The sequence below is a fragment of the Balaenoptera physalus genome (genome assembly GCF_965194825.1).
Source record: "Balaenoptera physalus genome assembly, chromosome: 8".
NCBI classification, from domain to species: domain Eukaryota; kingdom Metazoa; phylum Chordata; class Mammalia; order Artiodactyla; family Balaenopteridae; genus Balaenoptera; species Balaenoptera physalus.
In genome coordinates, this window is record NC_138887.1 from 81930101 (window position 1) to 81954151 (window position 24051).

At 38.6% G+C, this 24051-nt stretch overlaps 2 long non-coding RNA genes across 2 annotated transcripts in view; both read left to right on the forward strand.

Annotated features, from left to right (window-relative positions):
* LOC309665574 overlaps positions 1 to 11749 on the forward strand; it is a 58585-nt gene extending 46836 nt beyond the window's left edge. The window contains exon 5 of the long non-coding RNA XR_014266511.1: positions 10735 to 11749. This is a non-coding gene — a long non-coding RNA (uncharacterized lncRNA). The remainder of the gene's footprint in view (positions 1 to 10734) is intronic.
* A 209-nt stretch (positions 11750 to 11958) lies between these two features.
* LOC309665626 lies at positions 11959 to 16867 on the forward strand. Its single transcript, XR_014266589.1, has 2 exons — positions 11959 to 12041; positions 14308 to 16867. It is a non-coding gene; the product is annotated as an uncharacterized lncRNA (long non-coding RNA).
* Positions 16868 to 24051: the final 7184 nt, after the last annotated feature.

Consider the following 24051-nt stretch of genomic DNA (forward strand, 5'->3'; position numbering starts at 1 on the left):
ACAGATGAGCTTGCTCTACCTTGCTGTGGGAAGAAGAGCATGGTTCAGACAATTACTGATTATATCATCTCAGTCTAGTGATATCAGCTTTCTTCTCCCAAAGCTTGAAGTAAAGCCCCAGGGAAAGACCCTAATTGGCTCAGCTTGATGCACAAACACATTTCTAGCCAATCCCTGTGGCCAAGTAAATATATGGAAACTATGGTTGGCCAAGTCTGGATCTCAGGCTCACCAGACTGAAGACTGGTTTGGCAGCCCATTAAAATAACTATAAGAAGGAGTGGATCGTTTCTCTCAAATGAAATAATATGCTGTACTGGAAGAAAATGGGGGAGGAGATGCTAAACAGACACAATTAACAGGTATCTGTTACAGATCCTGTGTGTCTCAGGGTTTTGTTTTGTTTTCCAATAAATGTCTCTGAAAACAGAGACTTTTACAATTGCAAGGAAAAAACGCTTTATTGACAGAAAGAGGAGAAAATGTGTAGGAGGGAGGAGCTAGATGAATAAGGCTGTCATTAAACCTCTTTTGGAAAGTATATCATCTCTTTGTGACTTCAGGTATTTAATCTCTGGGAGTATGACTCTCATATTTTCTTCTACCAGCCTCTAATCCCAGTATCTAAGCCTCAGGGGATGAGAGTAGCACCTAATTTACAGGACTTCTATGAGAATTATATGAGTTAATGCAAGTAAAATATGTAGTATAATACCTGATACACAGAAAGCTTTTATAAATAAAAATGTAATTTGTGTATATTTATGTAGCACCCAAATCCCCACTACATACTGAGTGCTCTTGGTTGCAGATACCTGCAACTCTCTGCTTAGGAGTCTTTTTCTGGCCCAGAGAGATTCATTTAGAGAACGAATGCTCCCCATATCAACTCTCAACTGACAGGAGTTAGTGGATAAATACTCTAGCTTCCTTATCCCTCAGTGAGACAACTCTGAGTTCCCCAGCAGGACTGTGCTCCAACTGATTCATCTGAGAACAAGACCCTTTTTTTGGCTTCTTTTACTTCCCTGTCTTACTACTTCCACTCCCCTAATGGTGTTTTCTGGAATCACCTCCTAAATAAACTAGTTGTACTTGAATCCTTGTATCAGGATCTGCCTCTGGGGAATCTAAACTAAGATAATACATTTGCAAAGAAAGTGTGTGAAAGAAAATGCACCAGAATGTTCACCATCTTTACGACTGGTGGGATTGTAAATGATTTTCCTTTTGTCATCTATATCTAAAACATTTTTCACAAATATGAACATGGATAGCAACTAATTGATTATTTAAACAGTCTAAAACATTAAGCCTAGTTTTTAGTTTCTACCGAACCTGTGCACCTTTTCCTTCTACCTACTTCTAATTCTATGAAACTAATAAACAGTCTTCTTACTTTTATGCCCACTAAGTCCATGCCTAGCCCTATGCCTTCACTCATACTTTATCCAGCACTTTCTATTAATCCTACCTCTTCCACAAGGCCTCCCTTATTCACTCCACCCCATGATGCCATTTTGTGTCCATTTATTCTACGTATTATTTAATTGACATATTAATTCTTCCCATACCTTACATCATTTTAAAGAGATACATGTAAAATACTACTTTGCTATGGGTCTCTCAACTTTCTAGAATATTTGGATCAGCAGTAGAACTATTTTCAACACAAAAATGGTGTTAGACCAATTCAAGATAAAATACTCCCTCCCCAATTTATTTACGATAGTATCTGAGCTGCATCTGCTCTTTCAGTCTTTAACAAAGGGGCTGTTTTACAGGACAGCAGCAATGGGGGAAGAAAAGGAAAGAACAGAAGCTGGCTCTGATGCACTCATTCCACCATCCATAAATGATCTTTTCATGAGGACACAGCCGATAAGGAGAGAAGGAAAGACAAAAAGCATTCTTGACTTAGGGATGGAATAGCAGCTCCCCCTCTGTGTCTGACCAGTTGCTCAGAATGGCTTTCTAATGGCTGTGCCTCTTGTGAATTATGAGCCTCTCTCTTTCTCTCCCCCCATCCCCAGGCTTCATATTAAAGACAAGACGCAGCTGCCAGGCCTCCAGAGATTTCCCAGCAGTCTACTATGGTGAAATAAGATACCATGTTATGCTGTAAAACTAGCTGGTCCTTTTTTCACATGGGCTGTGCTATCTCATGGCCTGGATAAAGGATCACAGGCCTGGACACTTAGTGCTTTTCCTGAGATTTGTAGAATGATCTTCTAGACAGTACTCAGTCTTTTTGTGTTCCAGCTTCCCAGCATGATATTTATTATTATCTCCTAAAGAGACTGTATACATTTGTATAATACATGTACACTCTACCTTCTTGAAATACTGTCCTGAAGGAGGGCATTTGCTTACCATTAGAGCAACTATTTTACTTCCAAGGAGAGAGAGGTTCTGTGGCCCTGTTGCCGCAAATGATTTGGGACTTTGACAGGCTTGTGATCTTGCTTATTTGCATCTTTTGTGTCATTACTACCAGAAGGATTGCATTATATAAATGGGTTGAGGTTTATACATAATGATTGGTTGAACTGCTTCTGATGTTGCAATCTTAGCTTATCTGCCCAGAAGAAAATGGATCCAGCTAAAATAGGTCTGTAACCTTACATGGAGATTTGGAGTATACTAGGGAAATGTTGGAGTATACTAGTGAAATCAAATTGGAGACTATCTTTAGCTAAACAGTTAAAACCCTACTAGAGACTGAGGCTGAAAGTAAACATGATGCCCTGTATTTATTTCTCATATCCTGATTTCGATCTTTAAATAATAGGATAAGCTTCAAATCCCAGCAAAGCCTTGAGTAATTAAGCCTATAGAAGAGGAGAAGGAAGAATGTGAGAAATTACTCAGTTGTTGCGGATGACAGTAGCTCTCCAAGTGTCGACAGACCTCTATGCACATTCCTTTCTCCCTCTCCTGTTTCACTCTATTTATTAGCTAGCAAATAGGATAAATGAAGATTCCCCCTTCCTGTTGATATACCTTGTTTTCAGAAGTCTTTAATAGACTAAAATCATCAGGTGCTAAGTATCAAATTTCTTTCTAACCTCTACGTGGGGTGTACATGGGAGAATAGGTAAGGATCCAATTAGTGATATGAATGTTAAATTTATATGCAATTAGATAAATAGGTCCCTTTGAGAGTACACAAGTAAAATCGGAAAGTAGTTCAATTTACCAACTGAGGGGCAAAGATGGAGTCTTAATTATTTTTCTATCTTTTTTGTAATAGGTGTTCAATAAATATAGTTGGGTTGAATTATTAAATTGAAAACATCCATGCCCATTTTGAAGAACATAATCTGCAAGGAAATTATTAAATGCAATGAATAAAACTATACCTTGAACTACTTCTCTGCTTTTCAATTGAGAGGTTAAAATGCTTTCCAAGTATAACTTGTTAATTTTACAATTTGTAACAGTCCCTGAAGGAAGGGAATTAACAATCACCATCATTCCATTTTACAGGTGTGAGAACTGAAGTGTAAGGTGCTCAGACCAGCATGAGTCAGTGAGTCAGAGTCAGAATAGAATGATGTGTAAATGGGACAGATGGAGCAGAAGTGCAGCCTACAATCTACTTTGGGGCTCCTTTTTTATCTCTTTCCCCTCTGACTGTATAACAACTTGGGAAGCCCTGGCATTGCACCCTGGTACAACAAGAGAAACTTCCTCTTGCCCATCAGAGGGGTAGAGCAAGGAGGAAAATCCTTGGACTCAGTCAGGGCAGAGCCTCTGTTTAGTTCCCCACTGTGTGCCCACTTCCACCCCATACACCCCAAGGCCACGTAACTCGGAACTTGGCTTGGCCCTAGTGAACTCTGGTCAAGTGAAGGAATAAGTGAATGGATGCCTTGTGACTCCCATTTGGGTATTTGAACCACTAAATCAATATCTCTTAAAATGGTACAGTCAGCCCCTTTAGAAGAGAAAAAAAAGCCCCCAGCATCATTTATCTGTAATTGTCCCTGCAAAAACAGCAATAAGAATCTCTCCAGATTGACATGGAACCATATGCATTTGTTTCTAGCGATGCCCTTTTCTTTTCTTTTTTTTAAATAAATTTATTTATTTATTTATTTTCGGCTGCGTTGGGTCTTTGTTGCTGCGTGCCGGCTTTTCTCTAGTTGTGGCGAGCAGGGGCTACTCTTCATTGCAGTGCGTGGGCTTCTCACTGCAGTGGCTTCTCTTGTTGTGGAGCACCGGCTCTAGGCACACGGGCTTCAGTAGTTGTGACACACAGGCTTAGTTGCTCCGCGGCACGTGGGATCTTCCCGCACCAGGGCTCGAACCCGTGTCCCCTGCATTGGCAGGCGGATTCTCAACCACTTCGCCACCAGGGAAGCCCGATGCCCTTTTCTAATAAAACAAACATCTATGTAAACAAATAAACACAAATACCATATATGAGGAAAAGTCTTCAATATGTTATGAAGTGAGAAAGTTATAAAATAGTCCATTCACTGGGCTACATGCTTTTAAATGTATTATCTCATTTAATCCTCACAAAAACCTTCTGAGGTGGGTGTTCTTTTTTGCTCCTTTTTATAAATACAGAAACTAAGAGAAGTTTCGTAACTTGTCCAGAATCAAACAGCTTGAAAATGAGGATTTAAAACCAAGTCTGGGGGCTTCCCTGGTGGCACAGTGGTTAAGAATCCGCCTGCCAATGCAGGGGACATGGGTTTGAGCCCTGGTCCGCGAAGATCCCACATACCGCGGAGCAACTAAGCCCGTGTACCGCAACTGCTGAGCCTGCACTCTAGAGCCCACGAGCCACAACTACTCAGCCCACGTGCCACAACTACTGAAGCCTGCGCACCTAGAGCCCGTGCTCCGCAATAGGACAAGCCACTGCAATGAGAAGCCTACGCACCGCAACGAAGAGTTACCCCCGATCTCCACAACTAGAGAAAGACTGCTCGCAACAACGAAGACCCAATGCAGCCAAAAATAAGTAAATAAAATTAATTAATTAAAAAATAAAAATAAAAAAAGTAAAACCAAGTCTGTTTGAATCCAGAGCCTGGCATCTTATTGCCTCTCTCTGGTTCTTACTCGTACTCTGGCTTTTTGAATCCTCTCTTCCTTCTCTTCTTTCTCTTTTCTTTTTTTTTCTCAATTTCTGTATCTGTCTGTTTCTATTCGCTCTCTCTCTCTCTCTTTCTCACACCACATATGTTTATCTATGGATAGCTTTCTTCACATTCTCCAAGGGGTCCACTATTTAGAGAAGTTTCATTGCCAGAGAACCTTGCCAAGCGCAGATTCAAAGGCTGAGCATGGAATCTGCGACTCCAGCCACTAGGTCATTGCCTCAGGTCACTGCCCAGCTGCTGAGCACGTCCCAGACTCACAGACTCTGCCTGGGCTGGGGCTGTCCATGCATTTTGTCACTGGGACTTGAAAACAGCAATTTTTAACTTCAGAAGCAGGGTTTAGAAATGGCTGCCACTTAGAGTTTATCAACTAGTTTGTATGAACATATGCTATCAATATAAATAATTTGCATCAGAGATTTGCTTGGGTTCTCCTGTAGAAACACTCTGCATGCTCCAGAAATTGTGAAGATCAAAAGATTATCGAAGCAGCAGTGGCACGTCTTCCTTTGCTTTAACACATATATACATGCTTCTAATAGCTAACATTTCGGTAATGACTCTGTACAAAACACATGCTAAGTGGTTTACATACATTATCTTATTTAACCAAGTGTTACAAGGCCTAAACAATAGCCCAATTGTCTCTTACTGGTACTTGGTACTTGGCAGAGCCAGCTCTCTAATACAGGTGCACCTCACGTCAGGGCTTCATGTCTCAACCCTTCTGTTCTCAGTGACAAGCTCTAGGCCATCCTTGACAGAGATGAAAACAGCCCAGCAAGGAACTTGGAATCCAGTAGCAAAGATTTTTTAAATGTTCACAAGTATAACAACAAAGGACAGAATGCAACCTAATATTACCCTCTCTGTCCAATGGATAAGGAGTAGTAATGATTTCTTTAAAAGAGAAAATCTTTCATTTGTGTGTGATGCTCTTAAAAAAAAAAAAAAAAAAAAAGAACTTGGAGAAAAGAGGAAACCACAGAGCATTCTCTGAGATGGGCAGCCTTCCAAACATCACAATTACTTCTGTGGAAAGCGGAGCTAAGACTGAGGGGGTGGAAGTCCAGAAAGTCAATGGCCAGGGTGGGTTTAAAACTTGTTATGTGCATCTGGAGATAAAGAAGTCAAAGGGCCAAGGAAAGATTAGAGTTAATGACCCACATGGCAGTCAACCCTTAATACTGGAGGGGTGGCTGCTAGCATTGGAAGAGCACAGAGGCTGAGAATTCGAGAATTAACCACTAACACTGGAGAGCCCTTGAAGGCTGAGACCTTTCCTTGGTTTATTTTGTTTTGCTATAAATCATTTACTTAATACACTGTAGTTCTTAGGATAGTACACGCTGTATTAATTTATGATCATTATCAGGTTGAGGGAGAAAACACAATGTTTGTATACAAAAGAAAATATCTCCCAAATTGTTTTATTTAGATACATGATTGAGTGTAGGAAATCAATGCCAAGACTCATTTTTAAAGGGTTGCCTAAACTCCAACAGTGTTTAACTGATTCTAAACCCCAGTCAAATTGCAATGGAGTGGTCTCCCCCATCAAAATTATACTTTTCATAAATGTCTATCCATTGTGACTTTAAAACATACTCAAAAGTTTTGGAAGAATACAGAGCTAGGGAGTTCAGTAGCTTGGTGAGAGAATCGTAAGAACTAGACCTTCTTCAATATATGTTCATCAAAAACTCTGTTTTTTCAATATGAGAACATTTATTCTTCTAATTCATTTTCCACTTGCAATCATATCTCTTAGTTGGGATGCTTCATGGAATGGTAAAAAAAAAAAAGCTATAATGCAACTATTACTTAGAAAAAGAAGTTTGTTTGTACTACATTTGCCCTTTAAGGGTTATCTGATTGCAATTATCTTTCTCCAAAAAAATCTTGCTAGAACTTGCAAAGTTCTAACAGAAATTGGTGTGGAGCAGTCAGGCAATGGCAAGTACAAGAGTGAAAAAAACATAAGTCCCGACTTTGAAAAGTATTTACATACATTCCAGAGCATTCCAAACACATAAAGAATAAACTTAGCAAGGAAAGGCATTCCATGCCCAAAACTGAATCTTTGAAGCCGGGATCTGAATAAAAGAAACACTTCATGTTACTGCTACACGTAGAGAAACAGAGCAGAAATTGTAGGCCCAAATGCAGTGTTCCTGGAAGATTCGTGAGAGAGAAGGGCAAACATACACCAAGTAGATATTTCTCATAAGGACATGCTTTGCAATTTGAGCATTTTTGAACTTGCAATGGAATTTTAAAGCTATCCAGAAACAACAGATGTTTGAACCCAAATGATCCAACGTCTTGATGCCAAAATTAGGGCTCTGAAGAGGAACGTTTGAGTTGTAACATATGAAGAACTACTTCAGGAACTCTTCTCCAGGGGAACAGTTGAAAGAGACTTATTCTACGGCTTGCTGGCCCATCCTTTTATCTATCTGTGCCCGTTTATACTCCAAGTGATAAAAATTTCTGTCAAATGAAAATATTAATAAATAAATGCAAGTCTCTTTCCTAGGTCTAACTTCAATCTCCTCTCTCTCCCCTTTGAGCACTCTATCTCTAAATTGAATTATGAAACCAGGAGGAGGACTTTTCTAAACATTATTTATCCCCAGACTTTTACATATGAAAACCAATAACGGGTTATGGTTGAACCTACCCAGCACAGAATTATCTAGCTAATTTAGTAGGTGTAAGCAGCAAGTCAGATATTTCAAGAAAGCCAACAAAAACTGGCCAGTACCAACTCCCACCAACAATAAATAAGCAAACTCCACTTTGTAAGGTACTTTTTTTTCCAGATTAAATAGGTAACAGATAAATGCCAAATCTCTGCTTTTACTTGGTTTAAAGGATATATCGAGGTTGCTGTATAATTCTAAAACAAGGTTGTTGTTTTTTCATTAGCTTGTCAGATCAACTTTTCCCCCACCTCTCTCTGTTAAACAAATAAATGCAACTTAGACATTAAATCCCTTTATTCAATCTTCAAAGAAACTTTTTGTACATCTCATTCACCAACTAAACTTCCCATCAAGGTAGCAAGGTTTATTGGTTTCCAGAAGGATGTTAGCATAAAGATATTTCTTATTTCAGCCACACAACTACTATAAAATAGCGCCTGTGAGGAGAAAGTGGCAGTATGGTCATGGTTCCAAAAGGGAGCCAGGAGCTCAAATTGTAAGTGCATTTTAAAAATAGCATAGCAGCTATGATTATAATTTAGCTCCACAGCATGTAAGCGTGGTATGAACAGGAAATGGGAGTACATCTTCTGAGCCTGATAAGATTCTCTAATGTAAGACATATGCTCTGTTTCTTAGCTGGAGAGCTAGACCTAGCCAGAAAGAAGAAAAGCATATATGTTTATCTTTAATCCAAAGATTAAACCCATCAACCTTGGAAGATTTTTTGAATTGCTATTGAATTAAGTGATGAAGTCAATGCAGCATACATTCAAAAGCGAAAAAAAAATACCTTTATAAAAATACCTTTATTAAAAATGAAAATTTGAAGTAACTTCCAGAGGAAAATTAATTAAGTGAGCTATGCATCCTAAGACTGTGTTATCTCAGTGCAACCTCTGAAGGGCAGAGCCTCTCCTTAGAGAAGTCAGTGCTAATCAGGGGACACTCCGGACAAAAGTTGAATTCACTAAGGCTCTCATGTTTTAAGAACATTTTACAATGTCAATAATTATTCCTAATTCTACTTATGACAAATAGAAACGTGACAAAATGCCCTTGAGTTTACTCCTACATTCTAGGAAGGAACTGATGATTTAAACATATGTTTCCAGATTAGCATTGTAGAGAATGTATAAGATAAAGCAACAAGGTTTAGCAATAGATACATGACAGTACATCAAAGTACAGATTGAATTATTACATCACCCAATTTTATAGTCCACATTAGAGACAATGAAAAGGAGCTGATACCAGTGCCTATCATCAAAATACAAATTTTGATTTATTACCCTTTGATGCAAATCATAGTAAAGAAAACCTTTAACAGCTGGAAAAGAACCCCCCCCCGAAAAAGTACTTTAGTTTCTAGGCTCTATTCCTTTACAAACAGAAGGTTAGGAGATTTTTCTGGTTATTCAGTATAAGAATAATTTGCTCATTCAACAAAAATTTATCAAGTGCTTCCTATGCATGAGGCACTGTTGTAATGGCCAGGGCTATAGCAGTAGGAAAGACAGACAAGGAGCTTACATTCCAGTAGAAATCATTCAGTAAATACATAAACAAGAGACCTTGAAGGGTAATGAGTGCTGTTAAGGGAATGAAAGGATGATGTGTAGAGAAAAACAGAATAGGTGGGGACCATTTTAAATAGGATGGTCAAACAAAGGTTTGCTTGAGCTGAGACCTAAATGATGAGAAGCCAAATGGGTGAACATACAGGAGAATGTTCTAAGGGTAGAGGTAAGACCTAGTGCCAAAGGTCCTGAGGTCAGAACAAACTTGACTTCTTCAAGGAATAGAACCAAATTCAGTGTGGCCAAAACATGGTGATTGTTGGGGAGCGGGGAAGAGAGGAGGTTGGGGAGTCAGTAAGGAGCCAGATCATATAGGACCTGTTGCTGTACCTTGGTAAGAGGTTTGGGTTTCTTTTAAGGAATAATGAAAAGTCATTGGAGAATTTTATGTGACCTTGATTTGATTTTTGTGTTTTTTTAATTATAAAATATTTCAGGTATCCAAAAATCTATGGATAACAAGAATATGGATACTTCAAGAAATTAGATTCAGTGAAATCCCCATGGTACCCTTCTCAATCCTATTCCCCTCCCTCTTTTTTTTTTTTTTTTAAGATTTATTTATTATTTATTTATTCATTTTATTTAATTTTGGCTGCGTGGGGTCCTAGTTGTGGCATGCAGGATCTTTGTTGAGGCATGCGGGATCTTTCTTTGCCACGCGTGGGCTTCTCCCTAGTTGTGGCGTGCAGGTTTTTTCTCTTCTCTAGTTGTGGCGTGCAGGCTCCTGAGCGTGTCGGCTCTGTAGTTTGCGGCACGCAGGCTCTAGTTGAGGCACACCAGCTCAGTAGTTGCGGCACGCCGGCTTAGTTGCCCTGCAGCATGTGGGATCTTAGTTCCCTGACCAGGGATCAAACCCGCGTCCCCTGCATTGTAAGGTGGATTTTTTACCACTGGACCACCAGGGAAGTCCCTCCCCTCCCTCTTTAAAGGTAACTTCTATTCTGAATTTTATGTTTATAATTTTCATTCATGTTTTTGTGCTTTTACCACACACACACACACACACACACTCTCACACACGCGCATACATATCCATAAACAATATGTGTAACACTGCTTTGCTTTTTTTAATTAAGGTATAATTGACATTGCATGTTTTTAAACTTTATATGAATAGTACCATACTGTACCTATTCTGCAACTTGCTCTTCTTCCCCTCTGTTATGTTTTTTTGAGATTTATTCATTTGTATAGAGTTCTTATTAATTTATTTTTAACAACTGTTTAGTATTCTTTTATATTAAAATACCATAATTTATCCATTCTTTGGCTGATGGACTTTTATGTTGTCTTCAATGCTTCTGTTCATATCTCCCTGAGCAGGTAATGGAATATAGAGAGACAAGAGCGGAAACGTGAAAACCAGTTAGAAGACTCTTCAGAGTGCAGCAGAAAGCCAGCGGTGGCTAGGGCTAAGATAAAGCGACTGAGATGAATAGACATGGAGAAATTTGGTATATATTTTGGAAATGCAGCTGATTGGACTTACAAATGGATTGATAGGGAGGAGGGGTTGCAAAGAGAAGGTTAGAAATCAAGGATGAATTGGCCTTGAGCTATTTTGGCCTTGAGCTATTTTTCAAGGCATCTAAGGGCCCAAATCTTAGAACTTCAAAAAGTAACATGTGATGTGATATCTTTCTTCTCTAGTACCTTGCAATGTACAATATTAGGTACTTCATAAAATTCTGTTGAATGAATAAATAATTGAATAAATAATAGACTTTATAATTGGTTCTCTATGGTATATTGGGATTATATTGAGATTTAGTTATATGACAATCTAGAATATTTTTAGATGAAATGAAATGAAGTGGGGTTTTGTTAAAATAATCAAGAGAGGAATGTGTGTGTTTGAGGATTATTAGTAAAACAAGATTGACTCTATGTTAAACATTTTTGAAGCTGAGTGATGGGTATATGGAAATTGCACTTTTGTGAATGTTTGAAAATTACCATGATAAAAAGTGTAAAAAGAGATAAGAAAAAATTTTAGCTATCTTCCCATCAAGATGTGAGTTGCCCCAATATGGCATCAAGTAAACATCCAAATACGTAATAACCACTCCACATAAGTAGGTTGTCAGAAAATTCAGGTGGTCCAGGCAAAGTTCTTAACCTTTTGGGGTTTACAAATTTCTTAGAGGATTTGATGAAACATGTGAAAACATTTCCCAGAAAAAAAAATACACATACACACAATTTTGCATAAATATATCAGGATTTTTAAAATTTTTTTAAAGCTGATGTCATAGACCAGGTTAAGAAATCCAGATAAGGACTTTCTTGGTGGTCCAGTGGATAAGACTCTGTGCTCCCAATGCAGGGGGCCCGGGTTCGATCCCTGGTCAGGGAACTAGATCTCACATGCATGCCGTAACTAAAGTCCACATGCTGCAACTAAAAAAAAAGATCCCGCATGCTGCAACTAAAGATCCCACATGCCACAATGAAGATCCCACGCAACTAAGACCCGGCGCAGTCTAAATAAATAAATAAATAAATAAATATATATATATATATATATATATTTTTTTTTTTTTTTTAAAGAGAGAAAGAAAGAAAAGAAATCCAGATAGATTCAGGAAAAGACCTCACTGAAGTCTGACTTTAGAACTACGAGTTCTCAGGTAATTTGTTAATACAGAATTTTGTCCTATTAGTTTTTTTAATGTTCTACTTTCCACAGTTGGTGCTTACATTCCTACCTAGAGTTTGCAGCTGGTTGACTGAAGTTTGAGTCTTGTTTTTATCACTTTCAAGCTGTATGATCCTGCAAAATCACTTAACCTTTCTAAGCCTCAGCTTCTTTATCTGTAAGTTTGAAATAGGAATACACCAAGTGCTATTGGTGATAAAAATGAGCTAATATAATTGCAAGTCCTTTGTAGGATTTAAAGAGCACTGTAAATTGGTGGTAAAATTTTATGCTTATTATGTGCCAAGAACTCTTCTAAACACTTTAAGTACCATTATTAACCTCATTTTTACACATGAAGAAACTAAGACACACAGAAGTTAAGTAACGTGCCTAATGTAATATGGCTAGTAAGGGGTTGAGTTAGAATTTGAGCCCAGCCGATCTGACTCTAGAGTGTATGCTCTTAATCTTTATGCTGTGAATTTTAGTATTATTCACCCTGAATATAATACCTCTCCACTGCTCCATAATATAATATTGTGCTCATCTGATGAATACTAGCAACCTAGGCCTGAGAGGAAAACTGTAATTCAAGTAGCAGCCAAATTTTAAGGGACAAAAAATGATGCCATGGGACTTCTTAACCACTGCGCCCTGGTGGCGCAGTGGTTAAGAATCTGCCTACCAATGCAGGGGGCACAGGTTAGATCCCTGGTCCGGGAAGATCCCACATGCCACGGAGCAACTAAGCCTGCGAGCCACAACTACGGAGCCTGTGTGCCACACTACTGAAGCCCGTGCGCCTAGAGCCCCTGCTCCACAACAAGAGAAGCCACCACACTGAGAAGCCCATGCACCGCAACAAAGAGTAGCCCCTGCTCATCACAACTAGAGAAAGCCCTAGCGCAGCAACAATGCAGCCATAAATAAATATTTTTTAAAAAATGATGCCACCTTGTCTTATTTTTTAATTTAAAAAAATTAAAGTTTTTAATGAAAATTAATTTTTTATGTTTTTAATTTTTTTCTATGCTTAGTATTTATACTGTAAGATTTGATTTGATTTGATTTAAGTTCTTTTTTTGGAGAAGTTGTTAACTCCAGGGGTGGGGCAGGGAAAATAAAAGGTGATTCTGGAGCATCTTGTGATGCCAAGAAAAGTAAGGAAGTACTCAAAAACCAATGGCAGCATATCAAAAAGACATAGGGGCCAACTAGAAAGGACTTCCAGTGACCAAAGATGAAACAATTTGAGCAAGAAATAAATAACAATAGGATTGGATTATAATCCATAGAATAAAATAAATATCCATGAATCTTATTGATGTTAATAAATTTTAAAATAAATGGGAGTGAAGAGACAGTCTATCTTACATAAAAATTCCAATTAATAAATGTGGAAGAAATGAGGAAAATAGAAAACTGAACACAGAACACCACAGTAATATTTGTTGCAGGCAAGATCCATCAGTGGATACTAAAATCAGTGGAATAGAAACAGGATATTTTCATAATCTCAAAGTGTCTCCCCAAATATTTATTAATTATAAAGGTAAAAATAGTAACTTTATAGTGGAGAAACCTGGCAAATAGCACCTTAACCAAGTGATGGGAGTTAACATCACTGGTATAAGATACCAATATCATGAACTCCTGGATTATGATATCATAAGAAGGACACATCACTTCCATGAATTCTGATCAAAAATGCATAAAACTCAATTTAATCATGAGAAAATAGCAAATTCTATAGAAAACCTAACTAATATTCTTCAAAAGTGTCAAAGTCATGAAAGACAAGGAGAGACTGAGGAATGGTTCACATTGCTGGAGACTAAGCAGAGCTGACAACTACATGTGAGATCCTGGATAGGATCATGGAAAAGGATGATAGGGAAAACAGGGTAACCCAAAGAAAGTCTGTAGATTAATTATTGTTATTCTCTATTATTAGGTATTATAGCAATGTTAATTTCTTAGTTTTGATCATTATACTGTGGGTCATGTAAATTGTTAAATGTTAGGGGAAGGAACATGTACACAGGAACTCTCTGTTCTATGTAACTTTTCTATAAGTCAAATTATTTCAAAATAAAAAAAGTTACAAACAAAACATAAACCCTGATCTTGCATTGTTTAAATAATTGTTTAAATGATCTATTCCAATGTTTCTCCAAACTCAGTCATCTGAATACAAATTTCAGGATTTTTACCAATCTACCAAACATTTACTGATTTCTCGCACTGTTTTACAGGGGAGGAAATTGAGGCACAATGAAGTAAGTGACTCATCACAGAACTAACAGGTAACCGAACCTTTAGGCAGTTTGACTCAGTCTGTGTTAACTTCTCCTCTAGACTACCTCCCTCCTGTACCCAATACTGCGATCACCTGTATCATTCTTTACTTACTAGCTTCTTTAAAGTTGAGCCAGTTTATTTTAAACTTAAAAAACAGCAATTAAACTATATTATAAGGTCCTCCAGATAGGAATTTTTGTTCTCTCTACTGATGTACCACAAGTTCATTAAATAGTGCCTGGCACATTGAAGGTAGTACTCAATAAACATTAATTGAATGAATGAATTAAAAACTTTATATCATAACTGTAAATGGAAAGCCAGAATCATTTTCCAGAAATAGAAAGTAATCTTCAAAATAAATATGATGAGGGACTTCCCTGGTGGCGCAGTGGTTAAGAATCCGCCTGCCAATTCAAGGGACACAGGTTCGAGCCCTGGTCCAGGAAGATCCCACATGCCACAGGGCAGCTAAGCCTGTGTGCCACAGCTACTGAGCCTGCGCTCTAGCGCCCGCGAGGCACAACTACTGAGCCCGCGCGCCTAGAGCCTGAGCTCCGCAACAAAAAGAAGCCACCACGTTGAGAAGCCTGTGCACCGCAACGAAGAGTAGTCCCCGGTGGCCACAACTAGAGAAAGCCCGCACGAGGCAACGAAGACCCAACGCAGCCAAAAATAAATAAATAAATAAATAAAGATAATTAAAAAAAAAAAGTAATGCAAGGAAAAAATAAAGTAATGCAAGTGCTAGAAGATATTAAAAAAAAAGGATACCAGTTACAAACAGACTTTCTCCTTTCTCCTTGATTTAATCAGAAGGTTTCAATTAGAATGACAAAGAGAATAATTTTCTGAGTAAATAGATTTTATTTAAAGTTGTATCAGTTTGCCACCTAAAATCAGCACACAAATGCCCAAGGTAAGGGACCATTCTTTGTGGAAGGTGGCTCTATTCTAAAGGGACCAATCGAGTGAGGGCTTATGTGAGATTAGACAGCTCAGTCTCTCTTGATCATCCTCATGCCTTAAATGTCATCTCTTCTTTTCTATAATCTCCTACCTTCTCTTGATTACCTCTCATTTCTATCTCTAATCCCGTATAGAATTATTTTTACTTCTTGTAACACTCCTTAGTGCATACCTCTTTAATAGCCCTTAAAATATAAATTCATCATTATTTTTCTCCAATTCTGTGTCCTTCACTTAAATTATAATTATGTAGGGCATCAGGGAGTGTGTAATAGCATATTTATATCTCCAGAGCTCTTACCAGTATCTAACAAGATGGTAGGCCCACAACAAACTGTTGAATTATTAAATTAAGAAAATTACAGAAATTAGAGGGGGAGAAAAGAATTGTGTGATTTTCTGCCATCCTTGAAGCCATGATTTTGTCCTCACCTGTGTCTGAAAAGCTTATTATTATTCAGATCCTTTATAAAATCTTCCCAAACACACATGGGGGTTCTCCATGAAGATGAAAAGTAAATAGCAATCCTTTCCTTCAAAAGCTCTCAGAATTAATTTGCTTCCTCGAGCAATTATAATATATCACTCTTCCTTTGCAGAATATTTGCTAAAACCTGGATGGATGCCTCCATTGTAGACATTACTGCTGTATTTTTGCGGCTTGCTTATAAAGTGAGGTCAGTGCTGAGATCACTTCTCTGTACCTGGGTGATGATCTCTGCTCTCCACAGAAAGGATGAGGGCCTGTCCTAGCTGACATTGGGTTAACAAGGTACAGGATGTCAAAGGAAACACACTACAGAGCAATATTCTTTTTTTTTTTTTAAGGAAAGCTAATTTTTAAAAAAATATTTATTAATTTATTTATTTTTGGCTGCACCGTGTCTTCATTGCGGCATGCGGGATCTTTTTAGTGTGGCATGTGGGATCTTTAGTTGCAACATGTGGACTTCTTAGTTGCGGCATGCGTGTGGGATCTAGTTCCCCGACCAGGGCTCGAACCTGGGCCCCCTGCATTGGGAGCGCAGAGTCCTACCCACTGGACCACCAGGGAAGTCTCAGAACAATATTCTTACTAGAAGCCAGAAATGTAACCTTCCTTGGACATCTCTTGAGATGGTTAATAGCAGTTTCTTTTGAGTATATAATTATGTCTAGATAGAAATCAACCTGTTAACAACTATTGCATTTGAGAACAAGATTCAACATATGAGTACAAGACCTAACATGCAGACACATGGCAAGCATCCCTGAGATACTGAGCTAAAATTACCTCTACCTTATGAAATTATTATACAGAAATCAATAGCTTTCATACACACAAAAAACACGTAAGAAGTATAATGGAGGGACTTCCCTGGTGGCGCAGTGTATAAGACTCCACACTCCCAGTGCAGGGGGCCCAGGGTTTGATCCCTGGTCAGGGAACTAGATCCCACATGCATGCTGCAACTAAGAGTTTGCATGCCACAACTAAGGAGCCTGCCTGCTGCAACTAAGACCCGGAGCAACCAAATAAATAAATAAAATATTTTTTTAAAAAAAGAAATATAATGGAAGAAAAGAATCTATTATAATAAGCCATAATATATATAAAATTCTTCATTCATTATAAACGTTACTAGAACTTTAAAACCACACTCAGATACCAATTTTCTCCTATCAGACAGGCAAAAACCCAAACGTTTTACAACACACTCTGTTGGCATAGCTGTCAGAAAATAGGTACTCTTATACATATAGTATAAAGTGACATAGCCCCTATGGAAGGTAATTTGGCAATAGTGCAAAATTACAAATGCATTTATCTTTAGCTTGCCAATGCCTATTCTGGAAGTTTATGCTTTATACCAGCAATGTGTAAAGTAGCTGATGTGCACTGTTACTCGTTTCAGCATTGTTAGTAATAGCAGACAACTGGGGGGGAAAATCAAGCATTCATCAAAAGATGCTTTGTACAAAACATATTTGTACAAAATTAAATTATATAGATCTCAACTGAGGGACATTTTACAAAATACCTGACTGGTATTCCTCAAAACTGTCAAGGTCAACAAAACCAAGGAAAGTCTAAGAAACTCTCACGACCAAGAGGAACCTAAGGAGACATGATGAGTGAATGTAATATGATCTCCTGGAACAGAAAATGGTAAAACTAAGGAAATCTGAACAAAGTATAGACTTTAGTTAATATTAATGTATCAATACTAGCTCAATAATTGTAACAAGTGTACCATGCTAAAATAAAATGTTAATAATAGGGGAAAACAGGTATAAGGGAATTCTCTGTATTATATTCACAATATTTTTGTAAATATAAAACTGTTCTTAAGAAATGAAAGTTAGGGGCTTCCCTGGTGGCGCAGTGGTTGAGAATCTGCCTGCCAATGCAGCGGACACGGGTTCGAGCCCTGGTCTGGGAAGATCCCACATGCCACGGAGCAACTAGGCCCGTGAGCCACAACTACTGAGCCTGCGCGTCTGGAGCCTGTGCTCCGCAATAAGAAAGGCCGCGATAGTGAGAGGCCCGCGCACCGCGATGAAGAGTGGCCCCCGCTTGCCGCAATTGGAGAAAGCCCTCGCACAGAAACGAAGACCCAACACAGCCAAAAATAAATAAATAAATAAATAAATAAATAAAGGAGTTCCTTTTTTAAAAAAAAAAAAGAAATGAAAGTTATTAACAAAAATAATTTATAAGATAGCCATGTGATGGGATAATTCTATGCAACATTCAAGAAAGAAAAAGGAAGCTCTTTCTGAACTGATAAGGAAAGATCTGCAAGGTTGTAAAGTGAAAAGAGCAGTTGTATAAGCACTTGTATTTGTCTAAAGAAACAATGTATGCACACACAATACCTAATAACAGTGGTCGCCTGTCAGGGCTAGAGTAGGAAAAACAGGGTGGATGGAGAACAGGGTGGGAAGAAGAATACACACACACACACACACACACACACACACACACACACACACACTAACTACGTGAATGGAATACCTAGTTAACTAATTTCGTTAACTCCTGCCTATAGGACCCTCTGTGAATGAGCAGTGAGCTGGACTCCTGGGTAAAATGTGATTATTGCTGAGAACTCCCTTCCCCAAGTGATGAATCTTTCTATCCTCTGCATCTCTATAAAATCATTTAAAAAATAAGTATAAAATAAAAACCAAACTGATTTGAGCCTGCCAAACTTATATGAACCAAATCACCTAAACCACTTTAACTAAAAAATCATGTTACCCCTCCATAAAATCCTCAGTTTCTTTTTCTGTGAAGTGAGGGTAGGCTCAAATAAAATTTTCTGTTTTGAAAAACTCTTATCATTGATTGAAAGACAATTCATGGGTAGGAAAAAAAAAGAGGAGAGAGGGAAGAATGGCAGATTCATAAAAAACTTTGAAATGAAGAGCAAGATAATGAAAGTTTGTTATTTTTGAAAAATATTAACAGAATCAAGTTCTGTTCTACCTCTAGGAAGACATTCCTTCATTGAGTATTTTAATGGTAGATAGAGGGACAGAATAATTTGAAATTGGAAGTTTCTCATTTAGAAAAAAAACGCTAGTGATTGGAAGAGTAAGATTCATTTTACCTTTATTTCAAAGAACTTTTAGAAACAATTCAAATGGAAAGGCATTTAATTATATGAGCTTCACAATGCCATTATCTTCAAATCAGGCCCGCCTCCTAACATTTGAGGGGGTCGTGGTCAAAAGTACACATTGGAGTCAACAGCCACTATATCTAAATACTTTAAAGTGATAAATCAAGCTAGCAAATTGTTAAATAGATATTTAAATCCTCCTATCTTGACATCTTCATAACAACCTAAAAGATTAGGTTTGAATTTAGATTTCTCAGACTCTTCAGAGTTCCATAGCAGATAATAACAGGAAGGAGGAGGAGAGCTGAACCCTAGCCTCTAGCCTGTGACTTATCCATCCTTGGGAGGATAAAGGTGGGAAAGAAGCCATGGAAGTTGCTTGGACCAGGTGACCTTGGAATTCCTCTGTCCAGGTTACCCCACATGTGGTCCAATAGAGGACACACGGGCTCTGAGTAGGCAATTCCGCTTAGCAACACAGACATCTCACTCCATGGCCAGGGATAAGGCCAAAGGAAGGCAAGGGTAGGGTCCTCAAAAGTTTGGGGACCAGGGTCAGGGGCATTTCTCATCCTGGTCTAAGGGTGATACTGCTTCAGATACTTCTTAGTGATCAGTCATCAGATGAGGGAATAGAGAGTAAAGCTTTCATTCTTTTGGGTCCCTTGGAATATCATTTTGCAGTGGAGATTTTTATTATGATAATATTAATTGACAAATAGAGAAAAATCAAAAGATGGAACGATTTGTCTTTGGGTATCATGCAACATTGAGATTTTCTGAAATTCAAGGTCATATTAAAATAAAGCAGAATTGGTTGGTTTTTATAATTATTTAGTGCAGTTTTTACATAGTGTGTGATTTAAAAGGTAATCTCTAGAGAGGAGGGAGGGAGGGTAGTGAGAATGGAGACTTCTACCCTTCAGTTGGTACCACTCTTAACCGTTGGATTTTTTTATTTTTATCATGTAGATATATTGCATATACGTTAAAACAACAAGAACAAAAATTAAAGAGCTACTAATAGTCCCATAAGCAAATACAGAATTTTGAATGTTGAATTTAATTATCATCTATATTTCTTTTGGTTCCCAGATGAAGCATTACCAACACAACATATTAGGTAAAGTGATAAATACAAAAATTCTATTTTTTCTTAATGGCAACATTCACATTTGAAGCAAGCTGTCAGTAGCAAACAGCTTTGCTTGAGTAGCCTGGCTTAGCAGATGTCTTTGTTAGGAATGTGACAATTATCACCATTATTTATTTCACTGACTATCAAGTGGTACAGAGGGAAGCCAAGTCCTCATCAATAGTGCACGTGGTTAATTACATCATGCTATCTCCTCACATGCCTTATTCTTTGTTACTTGCTCTTGAAATTATCATAAAAAGACATATCTGACCGACTTAAAACCAAATGCAGTTCAAAGTTACTATCAGCTATCACACAAAACTATGTAGACTACATGGGGAAAAGGAAATTATTTTTTTCCAGCCACTTTACTTGCTGTTTAATAGTATTAGGTAACATTTACCGAGGGCTTAGTCTATACCAGAGAGTAAGCATTTTACATGCATTATCTCTCTTCATTATAATCAGAAACTCCCCTGATATTTGCATATATTCTTTCACCTACACTGTGCCGTCCTTTTAACATGTTATTATTTGTTACACTAGTCAATGACTTGTTTTGATATTATGAATATCATGAATTTTTATCCATTGAATATTTCCAACTATGGAAGTTCTATTATGAATGGAAAATTTATATTACAATAAAGACCAAATCATTGAGAAAAAACCATAAAAATCTTGCTCCCCCAAATAAGCTAAATTTTATTCTTAATTCTATAAATTTACTCAAGGCAACTCTTTCTATAGAATTCAAGAATTCAATAAACAATAAAGCACTCACTATGGGAGCACTTTATATTCATTAGGTTGGATACAGAAATGAATTAGTCTGTCCCTCTCTTTTTTTTTTTTTTTATAAATTTATTTATTTATTTTTGGCTGCATTGGGTCTTCGTTGCTGCGTGTGGGCTTTCTCTAGTTGCAGCGAGTGGAGGCTACTCTTCCTTGCGGTGCACGGGCTTCTCATTGCGGTGGCTTCTCTTGTTGCAGAGCTTGGGCTCTAGGCGCGTGGGCTGCAGTAGTTGTGGCACGCGGGCTCAGTAGTTGTGGCTCGCAGGCTCAGTAGTTGTTGTGCACGGGCTCCGCGGCATGTGGGATCTTCCCAGACCAGGGCTTGAACCCGTGTCCCCTGCACTGGCAGGCGGATTCTTAACCACTGCACCACCAGGGAAGTCCCATGTCCCTCTCTTTAAAAGTGTATGGTCTAATGGAGAAGAGAAACAAACAATTGGATGCCAAACTAGTTGTGGTAAATTCTGTGTTCAAGATATCAACCAAGTACTTAATAACGCGGGAGGCTGTTGTTTAGACTTTGGTGATGGGGAAAGAGCATTTTGGAGGAGAATGATGTGAATTAGGCTTTGAAGACCAGGTAAACTTGCAAAAGCTGATCTGGAAGGAAGGGCAAGTGACAGAGGAAATAGTTTAAAAAAAGCAACTGAGCATAGGGCCTGTTTGGACTTGTCACACAACAGGGTGCAAGAATTGAGTGGGAGATAAGGCTAGAGTGATGGATTTAGACCAAATGATGGAGGGCTTTGACCGTAGAAGGCAATGGGTAGGAAAGTCTTTGAGCTCAAAGTGACACACCTTTGGAAGATGACTAGCAATAGTGTTCAGAAAAGCCAACATTTAAGGTATTACTGGGGAAAGACAATTAAATGAGCCAAAGAAAGGGAAAGGGTTATTGTTGTTATTGTTGTTTAATGCAAAAGCACTTAACATGTGAATAGCAAAGTTGATTTGCTATTATTCCACTAAATGGAGGAAAAACAAACTGAAAGCAAGGAGACCATTTAGGAGGCTATGCAATGGTCCAGGCAAGAATTAATGAGTTTCTGAAGAAAGGTAGTAAACAGAGGAGATTGATTTGAAAGATAATGGTGCAAAGAGATCCCATTGGGATTTGAAAGATAATGGTAGAAAGAGATCCCATTGTGTTGATTAGCGAAGATCAAAAACCCAGGAGTGAAAAGTGATGAGTTTAATTTAGATCAGACTTAAAGGTGTCTGTAATACATCAGTGTGGGATGCTCAGCATATAGTTAGGAACAGGGTGTAAATAAGGGAAGACAGATAAGGGCTAAAGGAACAGAGCTGGGAGTCAGTCTTATAAAGAGGATAGCTAGATAGATCAAGCTGTAAAATTGGATGAGATTACCAAGGGACTGTCAAGACTTAAGATAGAGAGGACTGAACACTGAATCTTCAGATTAAAGGGCTTGTTTTAAGGCAGGGAAGGTGTGAGGCAGATTAGGAATCTTGGGAGAAAACTAAACAGAAGCAGTCCATGAGGCAGGAGGACCAAAAGAATGTAATGTGGGCTCCAGTGGAGATGAGAGTTCTAGTAAGGAGAGGGTGGTCAATGTTGTCAAATTCTGCTGAAAACAGAATTTGAGCAGAAGGTCTATGAAGAGGTTTTGGCTTTAGGACTTTCCATAGGCTGATGGTGCTGAGGATCAAGAGGGAGAAGAAACCAAGGTAGGGGAAGAGGAAGATGATTGACAGAAATAGCATGAACAGAAATTAGAATCAAGGGAGAGTATTAGTCCAGGAAAGAAAGGTTTGTAGATATCACACAGAAAATGGAAGGGGAGTAGATGAAGGGGAGAAAATGGAAGGGGATCAAAGTCAAGAAGGACCCAGGGAGGGAGGAGAGAAAAGGAGAGATGGAAACACTGGCCTTAGAAGGAAATCAGGAAAAGTCTTCAGAGACTGGAGGGAAGACAAAAGGAATGGGTGGTAATTTGAACAGAATGAAATTTATGTAGTATTCATATCAGGTGTTCTCCATCTTCCCATAATGTAGGTGGCAAAAGAGGGTGGAGGTAGGTGTAGAAATTGAAAGGGAGTACAGAAGATTGGAACAACAGCTATGTGTATTATAAGGGTGAATTGATGAGAGGTAAGAAAAGGAATTCCCAGGGTTATTGAATTCCCAGACATATTGGAAAAATACATTTTAGGGGCTTCCCTGGTGGCGCAGTGGTTGGGAGTCTGCCTGCCAATGCAGGAGACACGGGTTCGAGCCCTGGTCTGGGAAGATCCCACATGCCACGGAGCAACTAAGCCCATGAGCCACAACTACTGAGCCTGCGCATCTGGAGCCTGTGCTCCGCAACAAGAGAGGCCGTGACAGTGAGAGGCCCGCGCACCGCAATGAAGAGTGGCCCCTGCTCGCCACAGCTGGAGAAAGCCCTCGCACAGAAACGAAGACCCAACACAGCCATAAATAAATAAATAAATTTATTAAAAAAAAAAATACATTTTAGAGCATCCAATCAACCTGGTTATGTCTATTTTCTCCAGAATTGTTCAGCTGCCTAGAAAAGGAACAAGAAGAAACAGATGGTTGGCTTAACCAGGTCTGGAGATTGACACGACAGTTGTGACCCAAGATGAGTGAGATAAGTCATTAGGATGCAGGTCCGGCGAGCACAGTGGGAAGAACTGTCCCTGAGATTCCTCAGGTAGGTGGCTTGGGACATCCTGAGAGGCCAGGAAGGTTGGCAAATGGAGAAAGAGCAAAGGGTATGGGCCTGAAAATGTGAAGGATGGGTTAGAAAAAAGGGAGGTAATAGGAGAGATAGACAGATAGGAAGTGGTCAGAGGAAACTTTTCAAGTTTGAGAGTCTCAAATGTGGAGACGTTGTGGATGATGGTGAAAACTAAGGGAGATCTGAAGCAGAATGAGATGGAGCCACAGAGCTCAAGGTAAAGGAACTGATAGGCCAGAGAGTTAGAAAGATTATCAACATGGAATCTGAATCCCAGAGGAAAATACACTGGCTATTATAGGTGAGATATTTTTATACGACTAAAAACACATTTGTGTGATATTAAAACACATGAGCAGCTAGAAAAATACTTGGAAGGAAGACACTCAACCTTGTTCATTCAATAAATACATATTGAGCTGTGGGTTTAATGTGAAACTATATGCAATAAACATGATGTGGTGGATTCCTCCCAAGCAATGG